Below are 14,252 nucleotides of genomic sequence, written 5' to 3' on the forward strand. Positions count from 1 at the left end.
CAAGACATTAAGAGATTCCCTATTCTTAACGCCCAGTTAACTTAAACGATTTTCAAAAACAAATATTAAGTAACCGAGACATTAAGAGATTCCCCATTCTTAACGCCCAGTTAACTTAAACGATTTTCAAAAACAAATATTAAGTAACCGAGACATTAAGAGATTCCCCATTCTCAACGCCCAGTTAACTTAAACGATTTTCAAAAACAAATATTAAGTAACCGAGACATTAAGAGATTCCCCATTCTTAACGCCCAGTTAACTTAAACGATTTTCAAAAACAAATATTAAGTAACCGAGACATTAAGAGATTCCCCATTCTTAACGCTCGGTTAACTTAAACGATTTTTCACAAACAAACGCACATTAAGTAAACAAGACATTAAGAGATTCCTCATTCTTAATACTCATTTAACTTAATGGTTTTCAAATTCCACACAAAACAAACTCAAACAAATTCTCATATTCAATCCATAATTCACACCAAAACACATCAATCAACAAACATCAAGTATGCACACGCCAAATACGATGAACACACATCAACATAATAAATTTCATTTATTCAAAATCTTACATACGTGAGGTAAATTCATTTTTCCCAAAATAATACTCCAATCCTAACAAAATTCGTTTCCGCACAACCACAGATAAGGCCCTAGATGCAAACTAAAAGTTTGGAAGGAGCCCTTACCTTCGCGTTAGCTCTAACGTGCGTTTCCGGTACCGCGAGCAAATCCGGTAAAAATCTCCGCTCGCAACGTCGCCTCCAAATTGGTCCCCTAGCACCGTAGCGTGGTAGTGAGCAACTTTCCCTTCTAACTCTTCGCGAAGTGAAGCTTGGATCTAGAAGAAACGGAGGGGTTTGTGTTTGGATCTCAAATACCGTTTTTCTTCGTTTTCGAATCAAAGAGGAAGAGTGGAGTTGCGAAATCCTTGTTCTAACTCTCACCCAACCTTGGGTTACTAGTTTTGAAGAAAAGAAAGCGATGAAAATGAAAACGGGAGAAAGGAGGGAAATTGGCCGCGGTTCAGAGGAAGAAGACGATGGATTCAGTTTTCTTTCCTTTTTCCTTTCCTTTCTTTTCTATTTCCTTTCCTTTCTTTTCTATTTCCTTTTCCTTTCCCCTCAAACAAACATATATACATAAATATATATAATAAATATAACTTAACAAATATCTCAAATCTAGATATTTGTTAAATTACCATTTCACCCGTAACGCATTAAATTCTCCGCAAAGGATTCACCGCAGTTAATTTCAATATTTATTGACGAGAAATTTTAATTGGCATCAAAATATCTTTTTGATTATAAAACTCCAAAATATTATTAACTTTGGCTTAAAAGTCTCCGAGCCAAAATCCAAAATACACCAAAAATACATAAAGGGTACTTAAAAATTATGGGTCTTACAACTAGCAGCTCTATTAAGTCTACGATGTAAATAAAAGGTCCTATCTATTTCAGGATTAGAGGAATGCAAATTTACAGAACTAGCCCTAGTCATGCATCATGAGAATATAACAATGCAATGCAAAATCACAATTCTGAAAATTCAAACGATGTCCCTATCGCTAAAATTGAAGTAAAAAATGGAAAACCCTATCAAATAAAAACTAAAAAATTTAAAAATACAACAAAAAATTTCTAAATATCAAATAAAGTAAACACAAATTGTTTTGGAATTTGTTGAGAACATGAAAAATTCAAAAAGTTGAATTTCGGGGCAATTTGAGACAATCACCTCAAAATTCGGTTTTTTGGCTAGCAACGTGCCTACAAGCTAGCAACAAGCTTATCCGACCAATAGAGCAACAAAAGAAGAAAAAACAATTGTTAAGATGGCTATTAATACCCTAAAATTGGTTAATATTGTTATCAGAGAGTCCACAACAATGGCACCAATTTGATTTGTTTCGCACACGGGTCGAATACAATTGATATAATGTAGATGGAGGTAATAACTCAAGTCATTTCGCAAGGACTTCTAATATAATAATATTAACCAAATTTAAAGTTGATATTAGAAAGGGGATTTTTTATATTTTTTTTTGTTTGAACAAATGATCAAAACGATCAATCCACTGATTCGTCTTTTAGACCTATATCAATGAGTTTAACTTCTAATTTTTGATTATATTCCTATTTGACTATAGAATTGATCAAACAGGTGTAATCAACCCTATGTGACTTTGGTTTCTTTGGCTCGATTAAGCATCACAATCATCGATAAATTACAATTAACGATCAAGCGTCGCAAAATTATAATTCAGTTAAATTAGACACCCAAATCAAATTTTGTCAAATGAATTTAATCGATCCTATAGAAATTCAATTTAAGCAATAAGAATATCAATATAATCAAATAAACAGAAATAGAATCATGAAGCGAAATTTATAGTGTAACCTGAATCTCAAGGTGTTGATGAATCTCTGAACTAGTGGATTAATCATATGAAAATGGCCTTCCATGAAATTAAAATAAAAAGTGTTTATATCTTTTCAGAATCTAAATCCAAAAAAATACCATCTAAGAAAGGAAAGAAACTTCCAATATATAGTACTCGATTTTGGGTTTTAAAAACAAGTGGCCCACTATTTAAAATTATTACAAAAGTCCAAATTACGAAATTTGCAATTTAGGCCCAGTAAAGTTCGGCATTGGGCTTTTATTTGTAGCTCTGATATTTAGCTTTCCAATGCCTGCTCGCATGCGTCAATCCAATAGCTAGAGCTCAAATTATGGCCTATAGAAGGAGCAGGGGACAAAATGCAAATAATAAAATTATAATTCAATTTCGAACCAAAGTTTAGAAACAAGCTAAAAAATTATTCTAAGCTATAATGAGCTTTTAAAATACCAAAGTAAAAAGTTAGAAACATGTGCCGAAATGCTATGATCATGTCCTAATTGTTCTCCTCTACATGTTGTTCCATGACTGAAACAATATGAATTCAATGTTATGATCAGGTCCTAATGTTATGATCTGGTTAACAATATTATATTGAACTTGAGATGTTGCAATGTATTTATTATGTCATGTATTCAATGCATCCTTCATCTACAACAATTATAAATAACTTATTAATGTAGTGAAATTCAAGTGAGAATTAAACTCTAATCCCCTTATCGAAATTACATAGATTAAAGGATACATGGACCAGAGAATCCATGGACCAGAGGCAACGCGGTTAGAGGATGCATGGACCAGAGGCAACGCGGTTAGAGGATGCATTGACCAGAGGCAACACGGTTAGAGGATGCATGGACTAGAGGCAACATGGTCAGAGAATGCATGGACGAGAGACAACATGGTCAGACGATGCATGGACCATAGGCAACATGGTCAGACGATGCATGGACCAAAGGCAATGTAGGCATGTTCTGTGGAAGTAATAAAGGAAAAATGTTTCGTTGAAGTATTAGAGGAAATGTATCTCATAGAAGTATTAGAGGAAACACGTTCTATGAAAGAATCAGAGGAAATGCATCCCATGGAAGAATAAGAGGAAACACTTTCAGAAGATGTTGAATAGTAATTAGAGTCAGAGGAAGAAATAAAAGAGAAAGAGTTAGAAGAACAAAAATAGAGAAAGAGCCAGATGAAAAAAAACATATATAGAGATAAAAAGAGTTAGAGGAAGTATAATAGAGAGAAAGAGAATTAGAGGCGAGACAAAGAAAACCACCAGACGTAGAAATAATTTGAATTTTAACGTTAGCCAGTAGAGGCAAAATGAAGAAAACTACTAGAGGCATAAACACTTCGAATTTAACGATAAGAAATCAGAGCCATGAATAAATACAATTATTAGAGACAAAATACACTGGCAAGGATGGAAAACATTCAAGCACATGTATTAGTCTTCAGGGGTAGAATTCGCACCTTGCACTAAAAATCAAATCCTAGAATTCTGTGATTCCTAAATCACTAACACAACAACAAGCAAAAAGTATACAAACCACATGCATGTCAATTTAAATCATTTAGGTGCATATTTAAACCACCTATATGCTTAAGATTTTCTTTCTCTCAAACATCTAAATTCTTTTAACCCTTAAAATCCCCAAAATAGTTTCTGACAAGAAATAAAGGATATCAATGAATAAATCCTCCATAACCCTCATGCTAAATATAAGTTAATGTAACATAACTCACACAAACGACACTAAAGAAGAAGATGATTTTGGTTTGAAATAACTCTAAGCTCCTCTTACAGACGATTTCCCTACTTCACTGATTTGAGTTGATTCGCAAGGATGAAGAGGTAGATTCTCACATGCAAGGTTACTGGGCAACTTTGGGGATTTTAGTGAACTTTTAGTATTTGCAGGATTTGGGAATGAATGAAAATGGAGGATTTGGAAAAGAAGGTGAACAGTAACTGGTATTGGTATTTTCATAATGTTTTTAGAGTGTGTTATTGGAAAATGAGAGATAATGAAGGTGGGAGATGGGTTACAACACGTGAAAGAAGGAGAAAGAGAGAAAGAAGTAAAGGTGGCCAGCTCTATCTTTGCCACTTTAACTTGTTAATACTACTACTTCCTTATTCTACCTTACTCCTAATTTAATATTACTAAAAACACATAATTAACAATAAATAAAAGTCTATAAATTATAATACTTAAATCTTATAAATATTTCTAAGGTATTTTTCTTGAATGAGATATAAGCTTACCAAAAATGTGCAAAGGTATATATTGACCAGATATGCCATTGTCGTCGCATGGTAATCATCCACTTGATTTTAATCAAATATCTACGCATCAGTATTTTTTAGCATAATCATCATCTGCTCCACCTTAGTCTTGTGGTCCTCCTTTTATCAAATATATGAACCATATATTTTTTCTATTGGTGGTATCAAACTCCTGAATCTTGATTAGGATAGTTTAACATTTAATGCTATTTTATAGTTTAACAACAATCACAATGATAGAGGGCGTGAATTAGTGAGAATATATAGATTACTTTTCATTGTTATTTTATATTTTATTTGGATATTAATGGATGAATGTTTTGTTGTGGCTTTTTTTTGAAATTTATTTGTATCTTACTAATCATTTTAAATAATTTAATTTTAATTTAAAAATAAATAATTTTGCAAATTATTTAAATAATTAAAATAGTTAAAAATAATGAAAATTAGTCAAATTTATATAAGATTTCACACTTAGTGTTTCACATAGTTCATACATAGTAGACAAGTTGCAAAAGTTAGAATTTCAATTATCACAAGTCACACAATTCACACAAGCTTTTAGAACTTCACACAATTCAAATAAAATATATCCATTTTACAATTTTCATCTTTGACGAAAACTATCTTCTTGAAAAATGCATCAATTTTCTTATGTTTAAACATTGTGTCACTCCTAAAAAAATACACATATTAGTTAAAACAATTCACAATTAAAAAATAGTATCACACTATATCATATATTAATGGTTAACATGTAAAAGTTTGCTAATAGTTAGTAGTTGAATTGCTAACTAGAGTTTTAGAGTTTGTCTGTTCAAAATTAGTTAGTTTATCCTTCGATATTAGGTAGTTTATCTATTATTGAGCTTGTTGTGTAATTTTATTAGTATAAATTTTAAGAGAGGAAGAACAAATTGAGCAGATATCTGATAGAGGAGAGGTACATAGATGGAGATGGGAGATGCGAAATGCGATGTCAGTTTCTCAAAACCATAAAGGTGTGAGGATATTTTAATAATTTATCACTATTATTTTGATAATCTATTGTTATTATATATATAAAAAAATAATTGATAATATATAGTTATTATATATATTAAAAAACTAAAAATACAAGGGATACTGTGGCCTTTGCCTGCTCCCAAAAAGATTCGTCGCTGCATGTTAGTTGATTTTGATCAGCATAATCGATTTGGTTGTATGATCTTAGTTGAGAGAATGATTTTTGTAATACATTTCTAAAGTATTAGTGAATATATGTATGTATCAACGTTTTTAATTGACATGACAGAGTTGTTGGTTCAGTGGTTGTATGTCTCATGTTTAACTGAAAAAGTGTTGGAATTCAAACACAGTTCCTGTAGGAAAACGTGTCTTTGTTCAACCACTAGATTCTTACAACTATTCAATTAAATATGAACGTTATTTGTATACGCCTTTTCACAAACAAAATGGCATAAACTCTTTTTTCAAGAGTTGTATCTCTTCCACAAGTGACATTATTTTTCTATAAATTGTATCATTTTGAACATAATGAAATACGAAATTTAGCCACTACTATCCACTTTGTCTTATCCATTTTTATATTCTAAGCCATCATATTCTTCTCTAATGCATTAGTGAAGTGTAGGAAATATTCATTTTTAACATACTGTTGAAATATAGTCTTGGTGTGTTTGTGCAAATCATATCAAGGTTTTCCAAAGTACCTTGAAGGCGATTCGTTGTTCATCCTATTTGCATTTGATTGGTGGGGGCGAATCGAACCAAAAGACTAGTGTAACAACACACTTTGGAATTTGCTACATATAATCTTCATCAATAACTTCATTGTTAAAATCTAGCAGCAATGGTCACCAATAGATCCAACAATCTTTAGATTCGATTTTATTTTCAACCAATGGCTGCATCACTCAAAGAAATGATTCTGAATTTTTGAAGTTGGAGAAATTCGATGGAGGAAATTTTATTCGTTGACAGAAAAAGATGAAATTACTTCTTACAACTTTGAAGTTGGTGTATGTTCTGAACACCACAAGGCAACTAGAGAAGGAAATGGAAACATTAACAGAAACAAAAGAGAGGCAAAAGTGGGACAATGATGACTTTTTATATGCATAGGCTATATTCTCAATGGTATGTATGACTCCTTATTCAATATATATATATATATATATATATATATATATATATATATATATATATATATATATATATATATATATATATATATATATATATATATCAAAGTAGTCATTATGTAATGGAACTATGGGATAAATTACAGTTAGGATATATGCAAGAAGACGTTACAAATAAGAAGTTTCTTGTTTCTCAATTCAATAATTATAAAATGGTTTATAATAAATCAGTAATGGAACAAATGCATTCTTAATAACTACATATAACATCAGATGCACAAGAGTGAAATCATTAGTGTATCCTTCATAGTAGACAAACTTCCACCTTCGTGGAAAGATTTTAATATAACCATGAAACTTAAGAAAAATGACATATCTCTTGGGAAATTGGAGAATCACCTTCGTTTAGAAGAAGAGTACCGTACACAAGAGGATACTAAAAACTAATTTTCTCATGAAAAGGTCCATGTAATAGAGGAAGGAAATTGAAGCAAAACTTTTAAGAAAAGAAATGGAGATTTTGATAAATCTCATGAAAAACACAATGGTAATGATGAAAAAAGAAAGAAAAGAAAAAGAAGTTGTTATCATTGTGGAAAACCATGACACTTTAAAAATGAGTGCAGGTTCTTGATAAAGAGAAGAATTCAAGTGCAGTAAAAGATAATCTTGTTGTTTTCATTTTTGAACTCAACATGATTGAAGATGTTGATTCTTGGTGGATAGACTCTGATGCTACCCATCATATGTGCAAAAATAGAGAACGGTTCAAGAACATTGATGTAGAAGATGGAAGTGTTTTGTACATGGGAAATGCCTCAACTGTCAAAGTCAAAGAATAATGAACAGTAGAAATTGAGTTCACTTCATGAAATACACTTACTCTTAAATATGCATTTTATGCTCCCGAAGTTAGGTAAAACTTGATTTTTGTACCTTTACTTAATACCTATGGTTTCAAATGTATATTTGAGAGAGATAAATATATTCTCTTTAAAGAGGGTATGTTTGTATGGAAGGTACCTTTGTGAGAAAATGTTCAAATTTATTGTTGGTAGTAACTATAATAATATGATTTCTTGCATATGTGATTAGGACATGTTAACTTTAGAATATTGAATGATATGATGAAATCAAATTTAATTCTGACTTTTGACAAAAATTCAAATTCATGTACAACTTGCATATTAACTAAATCTCAAGACAACATTTTAAAATATTTGAAAGAAGTTCTAAGTTATTAGATTTAATTCACTCTGATGTATTCGATTTACATAGTTTGCCTACAATTGGTGGTAAAAAATATTTGGTCACCTTTATTAATGATTGCACTAGATCCTATTATGTTTATCTAATGCACTCTAAGAATAAAGTTTTAGACAAATTTAAAATATTTAAAGCACAAGTAGAATTTCAACATGAAACTTTTATTAAGTGTTTTAGAAGTGATAAGGGTGAATAATTCTATCGTCCTGATTATTTTGAGTCCACTAGTATTGTGCATCAAACAACTGCACCATAATCCCCACAACAAAATGGAATTATAGAAAGGAAAAATAGGGTATTAGAAGAAATTGTGAATGACGTGTTATCCTATTATGGTTTATCAAAAGGTCATTGGGGTGAAGCCATACTAACTGCATGTTATTTGTTAAATAGAGTTCCTAATAAAAGGAACAAGATAACCCTATATAAAATTTGGTAGAAAAGAAAACTCAATCTCAACTATATAAAATTTTGGGGTTGTAGAGCAATTGTTAAGGTTCTTGGATCAAAAAGAAAGAAATCGGGAGAAAGAGGAATAATAAGTGTATTTCTAGGCTATGCTGAAAATAGCATGGCATATAGATTCATGGTTATTGAATCTAATGACTCATATCCTATTAACATAGTGATTGAGTCAAGAGATGCAATTTTTCAAGAAAATAGATTTAACTCAATTCCAATTGACATTGTTTTCTATAAATTGTGTCATTTTGAACAAAATGAAATACAAAATTTGGCTATTACTATCCACTTTGTCTCATCCACTTTTATATTCTAAGTCATCATATTCTTCTCTAACTTATGAGTGAAGTGTAGGAAACATTCTTTTTTAACATACTATTGGTTGAGCACTTTACAATATTTGAGGAAAGATCCAAAGGTTCAACATGTCTAGATTCATTGAAGAAGCTACTAGAGAAAATATCAACAAATCATCTCTGTTTGATGGAGAACGTTTTGAGTACTGGAAGCACACGTTGAAGGAAGATGGTTATACTACTCCAAAGAATAATGACGGTACTGAAATTCCAAGAAAGGAGATGAATGTTGATCAAAAGAATATGTACAAGATGCATCATAAGTCCAAAACATTAATGATAAATGCAATAACCTTCGAGGGGTTTGACAAGTGCACCGACAAGGAGGTGACAAATAGTATTTATGATAGTCTGATTCTAACTTATGAAGGAAGTAAGAAATTTCAAGAAGCAAAGGCCAACCTCCTCACTACAACATTTATGGTCTCTGACAATGTTTTTTTAAGCAACATGTATAAAATGTTGCCTAAAAATAGATAAGGCAACATTTTATGTCTGTTGTCAGTATTGTTTTTGCAACACCATATAAACGTTCTCTAAAATACTTTTGGGCACAATTTTAAAATGTCCCTATGATAACTCTATGGAAATATTTGATAATTGTTCTCTTATGCATTTCTAGGAACATTTTTCGATTGTTACCTTGTTTTGAATAAAAGACAAATTATAAAATGTTATTTAAAAATTTAACATTCATGAATTTTTTTTGCAGGAATAATTCCCTCAAAATAATATATTAATAATATATATATATATATATATATATATAATATTTTTAATATTTACAATTATATTATATTTTTATTATATAAAATAAAATCAAGTTAAAGAAAAAGAAAAGAAAGTGTAACGTCGACGCAGAAGAAGAAAATTAATGAAATGTTAGGCTAGGCTAGTTTCCAATAATCCTAAATCATCAACATATCGTCAAACTTTTTTCACTAAATCCCTAAATCATGAACACATTGTGCCATCAATCATATTCTTCATCACCGTCAACACGATCTCTCCTTCATTCACCCCCTCCGTCAATGCGATCTCTCCTTCATTCACGCCCTCCGTCAACACGATTTCTCCTTCGTTAACAAGAGCATAGTTTGCGTCGTTTTCCACTCGTTCTTTCTCCTATTCTCCGGTGTTCATCTCCTATTCGTCGACGTCGTGTACTGACAGGTTTGCATCTTTGTTCATATTTTCGCGTTTGCATGTTTGCTGCTATGTTATGTTGATTGCTCTGTACAATGTTTGGTTTAGGGTTCATCTTCCCTATTTTGTTTATTGTGTTTATTTTTGCTTTGATGTTTGCTCTGATTCGTTTTATTTTGTTTTTCTTTTCTTGTTCGCTTTGTTTTGTTGGTCGTTTCTGTTCAAAATTTGGTTTTCGTTCATCATAATTTTGAAGCCATAATTAAGCATATAATATTTTGCTTTATGTTGTAGGAACTAGGAAATACAATACATTTAATTTTTTGTGTTGATTATTATTTTTCTATTCCCTGATATAGTTGTGGTTCACATCTTGAAAATTAATTATCAAATTAGTGGAACTTTAACCAAGCAAAAAATTTGAGAGTGGATTTTATCACACAAAGTATGAATATGAAATTACCATGGTCTATGAAATATCATAGCAGAACATATGCAACATCATTGTACTAAAGGTAGGGCTGCACTTTATTCCACTTAAGTAGTTAAAAACGTCAACTTCAAAAACCTTATTTAAAAAATATGCAACTCTGCCACAAAATTCCAATGCGTATGTCTATTTTTCATATCATGTTTTTTGTTTGTTTTGCAATCCTTCTCTGGTAGGTCTTCCTTTTTGTTCATTTTTTTATGGTTGTCAACACTGATATCATTTTGATCTCTAATGTTATAGGTTACTGATTGTTTTTGATGGTTAAGATGATAAAATTATGACTTGTGCTTGAGCTTTCAAGCCAGGCAAAAAGGACTTGAAATTGTGCTACAAAATATTGAGATACCTATATTTTTCATATTTGTGGTTATTAGTTTAATTCAAATTTATGATTATTAGCTTTAGGGGATGCATTATGATCCAATACACCCTTTATATTTCATTAAAGTACATATTCCCTTATATACTTATAGTAATAAATTGATATCTTTTTAGTAAATCAAACATGATAAAGAAGGTTTGGATGGACTTGCCTCCACATAGTCAAGGTTACAAGGATGGCGTTAATTACTTTTTGGATATTGCATTCACCAAAGAAATGGTTAAAGGAGACCATATTTTGTGCCCATGTGCTTTGTGTTGCAATGATAGTTGGTAAAAAAGATCTATAGTGTATGACAATTTGTGTAGCAAAGGATTTATAAAGGGATACACATAATGGAATTACCATGGTGACGATTAAAGTCTTATGGATGTTGATGATGATACTAATGATGACACATCATCTGAAGATATTGATGGCTTGTTGTTTGAGATGTTTAGAGATGTTATTGAACCTTATTTTGGAGTCTAATAGCACATCTTATTTTTGGTCTAATAGTGATTGTGATGTTATTCAAAAATAAATAAATAGTGATTGCAATGTGTCTATTTTGAATGATTATAAGTATAAAATATTAATGATAAACTTATCGATGTTGGTGGTGATTTTGAAAACATATCCTGAATTTTGGTTTCAGTTTTGTTTCAATGTTGAGTTGGAAAATGATTCACTATTGAATTTTTTTTTTGCGGTTATTTTTGTATGTTTTGCTTGTTGTTTTGCCCGATTCTGTATCAGTATGTGTTTAATGAGATTCAGTTTTGTGTGCATTTTTATGTTTCTATTCGCTGTTCTATTTGCGTGTTTTGTATTTTTCTGTGTGTGTTTTGCGTTTATTACTTCTTGCGAGTTTTGTTTCATCATCTATTTTTCTTTTCTTTTTTTATGCTGCAAGGTATCAATGGAGATGATGAAAATGATAATGAATTATTTCAAGATGACAATGTAGGTGATAAATTTCAAGATGATGAATTTGAAATGTACAACGTAGATAATGAATCTGAAGAAGATGCACTTGAAGAATTGGATGACTAATTTATGGATGATTTTGGATGATGTTTTTTGTTAGGCATGTACTTAATTTATCAATTGTTGTACGCTATGACAACAATAAAAAATGTTGCCTTAGATGTGTTGAATAATTGTTCCCTATTCCTATAATTTAGGCAATGTTTATAAATAGTGTGCCAAATAGTGTGAGAAAAATATTGCCAAAAGTATTAGGCAACGCTTGCATATGAGACACATGAAAATTTTTTCCGATTCTCTTTGGAAACATTTTTTCGTGTTTTTTGACAACTTTTTTCAAATGTTGTTGAAAAGCAAAAATGTTGTAGTGCCTAGTCAATAAGTATGAGTTATTGAAGATGGAAGAAGATGAAGACATTGAAACAATGTTTTCCAGATTCCATACTCTGGTCTCATGATTAAAAGTACTTGAAAAGAGTTATACTACTACTGATCATGTGAAGAAAATACTAAGGAGTCTGACAAGCAAGTGGAAACCTAAGATCACTACGTTTCAAGAAGCAAAGTATCTGAATACTCTTAAGCTGGAAGAATTTATCAGCTCTCTCAGTTCACATGAAATTGAGCTTGCACAAGACAAGCCCAAGAAGAAGCAACAAACCTTGGCTTTGAAAACCAAGCAAAAGAAAGTTCTGAAGGCAACAACAGAATCATAGGATAATGATTCAGATGGTGAGAATGGAGACTCAAAAGAAAGAGGAACTTCCGTTTATATGCAGAAAAGTTCAGAAGATGTGGCACAACAGAAAGAAGAAATTTCTCCAAAGATATTCTAGGAAATCTAGTTGAGAAAACGATGATAAATATGACAAGAAAATCATCATCTGATATGGATGCAATGAAACTGGACATATCGGGTTAGAATGTCCAAATACGGAGAAAAGGAAACACATAGGACATATTCTAGACCCAAGAAGAAGAGTCTAATGGCTACATGGGATGATTCTGATGAATCCTCTAATGATGAAGAACACGTAGATTTGGCTCTGATGGTTTATACCAACTTTGTCTCTAGATCCAACACAGATTCTGACTTTGGAAGTGAATCAATAGGTGAAGAAATTGTGGTTTTATCTGACTTTACTCGATCTTATTTAATTACTGCTATAAATGATTTTTTTAAATAAGAATTACAAATTGTGTTTAAAACCGAAAACACTTAACAAAGAAAATACAAATCTAACTGAAAAGTTAATGTTTTACAGAATCAAAGTACTGCATTTAAAACATAAAATGCAACTCGGAAAACTAATATTACTGAACTTAAGATATATAATGCTTTTTTTAAAAACAGATATTACTGAACTTAAAAAAAAAAAAAAAAGGCAAATATGAAAACTGATATTGCTGAACTTAAGACTGAAAATCTAACTCTGAAAAGAAATTATTGTTCAACATCAATTGAAAATACCCCATAACTCTGATAAGCATGAAGAAGTATTTCAAGATTTTCTTGATAATGGTATGGAAAGAAGCAAGTATGCATCTATGATTTATGGTGTTAGTATAAATGGTAAAATAGGAATAAGATTTTAAGAAAAAATAATTGAACCTAAATTTATTCCCTCAGACTATTTATGTACTATTTTCTATAAGAAAGGTCACACTAAAATATCTTGTCCTATGCAAACCACATGGAAAGACAAGAAACCTTTTAATAACTAACAAATTAGGACGGAACCAGATTTGGGAACCAAAGGATGAAATTGTTTATGTTGTAGATGTTTTAGGCAACCAAATTGAAACACCAGTCATGGTGCCTTATCAATGGATGCTTGAAATATATGAAGGGAAAAAAGTTTAGGTTCCAAGACCTAACAAACAAAAGCCAACTAACTCTGGTGGAAGAATGACCGATCAACACAATATCTATCACAACCAGAACAATATGATGAACTAGAAATATCAGAAAAATTAGAAGTATCAACATAATTAAAACTGACAGAGAAATCACAAATATATAAATAAAAAAATAAAAAACGGCATAGAAATCACACATATCAATAGAGCTGGAACTACCAGAAGAATCAAAATTACCATTAGTTCCAAAATTACTAGAGTAACCTGATATATCAGGAGAAATAGAAGTGTCAGATTAACAATCAAAATTAGGAGACTTCTTTGAACACTTCAATCAAATTAATCAAGACTACAAAACTAGATGGGAATTCAAATCTCTTCATCCAGATCCTCTAATCAGATAATATGAAAATTCGAAATCTGAAAACCAAAAAAGAATAAATAAAAGGGTTTTTAGAGTAAAACT

The 14,252-nt window shown here is 30.9% G+C and overlaps 1 long non-coding RNA gene across 1 annotated transcript; it reads left to right on the forward strand.

Moving 5' to 3' along the window:
• The first annotated feature begins 9,781 nt into the window (after window positions 1-9,781).
• On the forward strand, window positions 9,782-13,057 carry LOC105853041 (uncharacterized). The gene is made up of 2 exons (XR_001144935.3): window positions 9,782-10,109; window positions 11,853-13,057. It is a non-coding gene; the product is annotated as an uncharacterized lncRNA (long non-coding RNA).
• Window positions 13,058-14,252: the final 1,195 nt, after the last annotated feature.

This window comes from Cicer arietinum, chromosome 3 (genome assembly GCF_000331145.2).
Source record: "Cicer arietinum cultivar CDC Frontier isolate Library 1 chromosome 3, Cicar.CDCFrontier_v2.0, whole genome shotgun sequence".
Classification (NCBI taxonomy): domain Eukaryota; kingdom Viridiplantae; phylum Streptophyta; class Magnoliopsida; order Fabales; family Fabaceae; genus Cicer; species Cicer arietinum.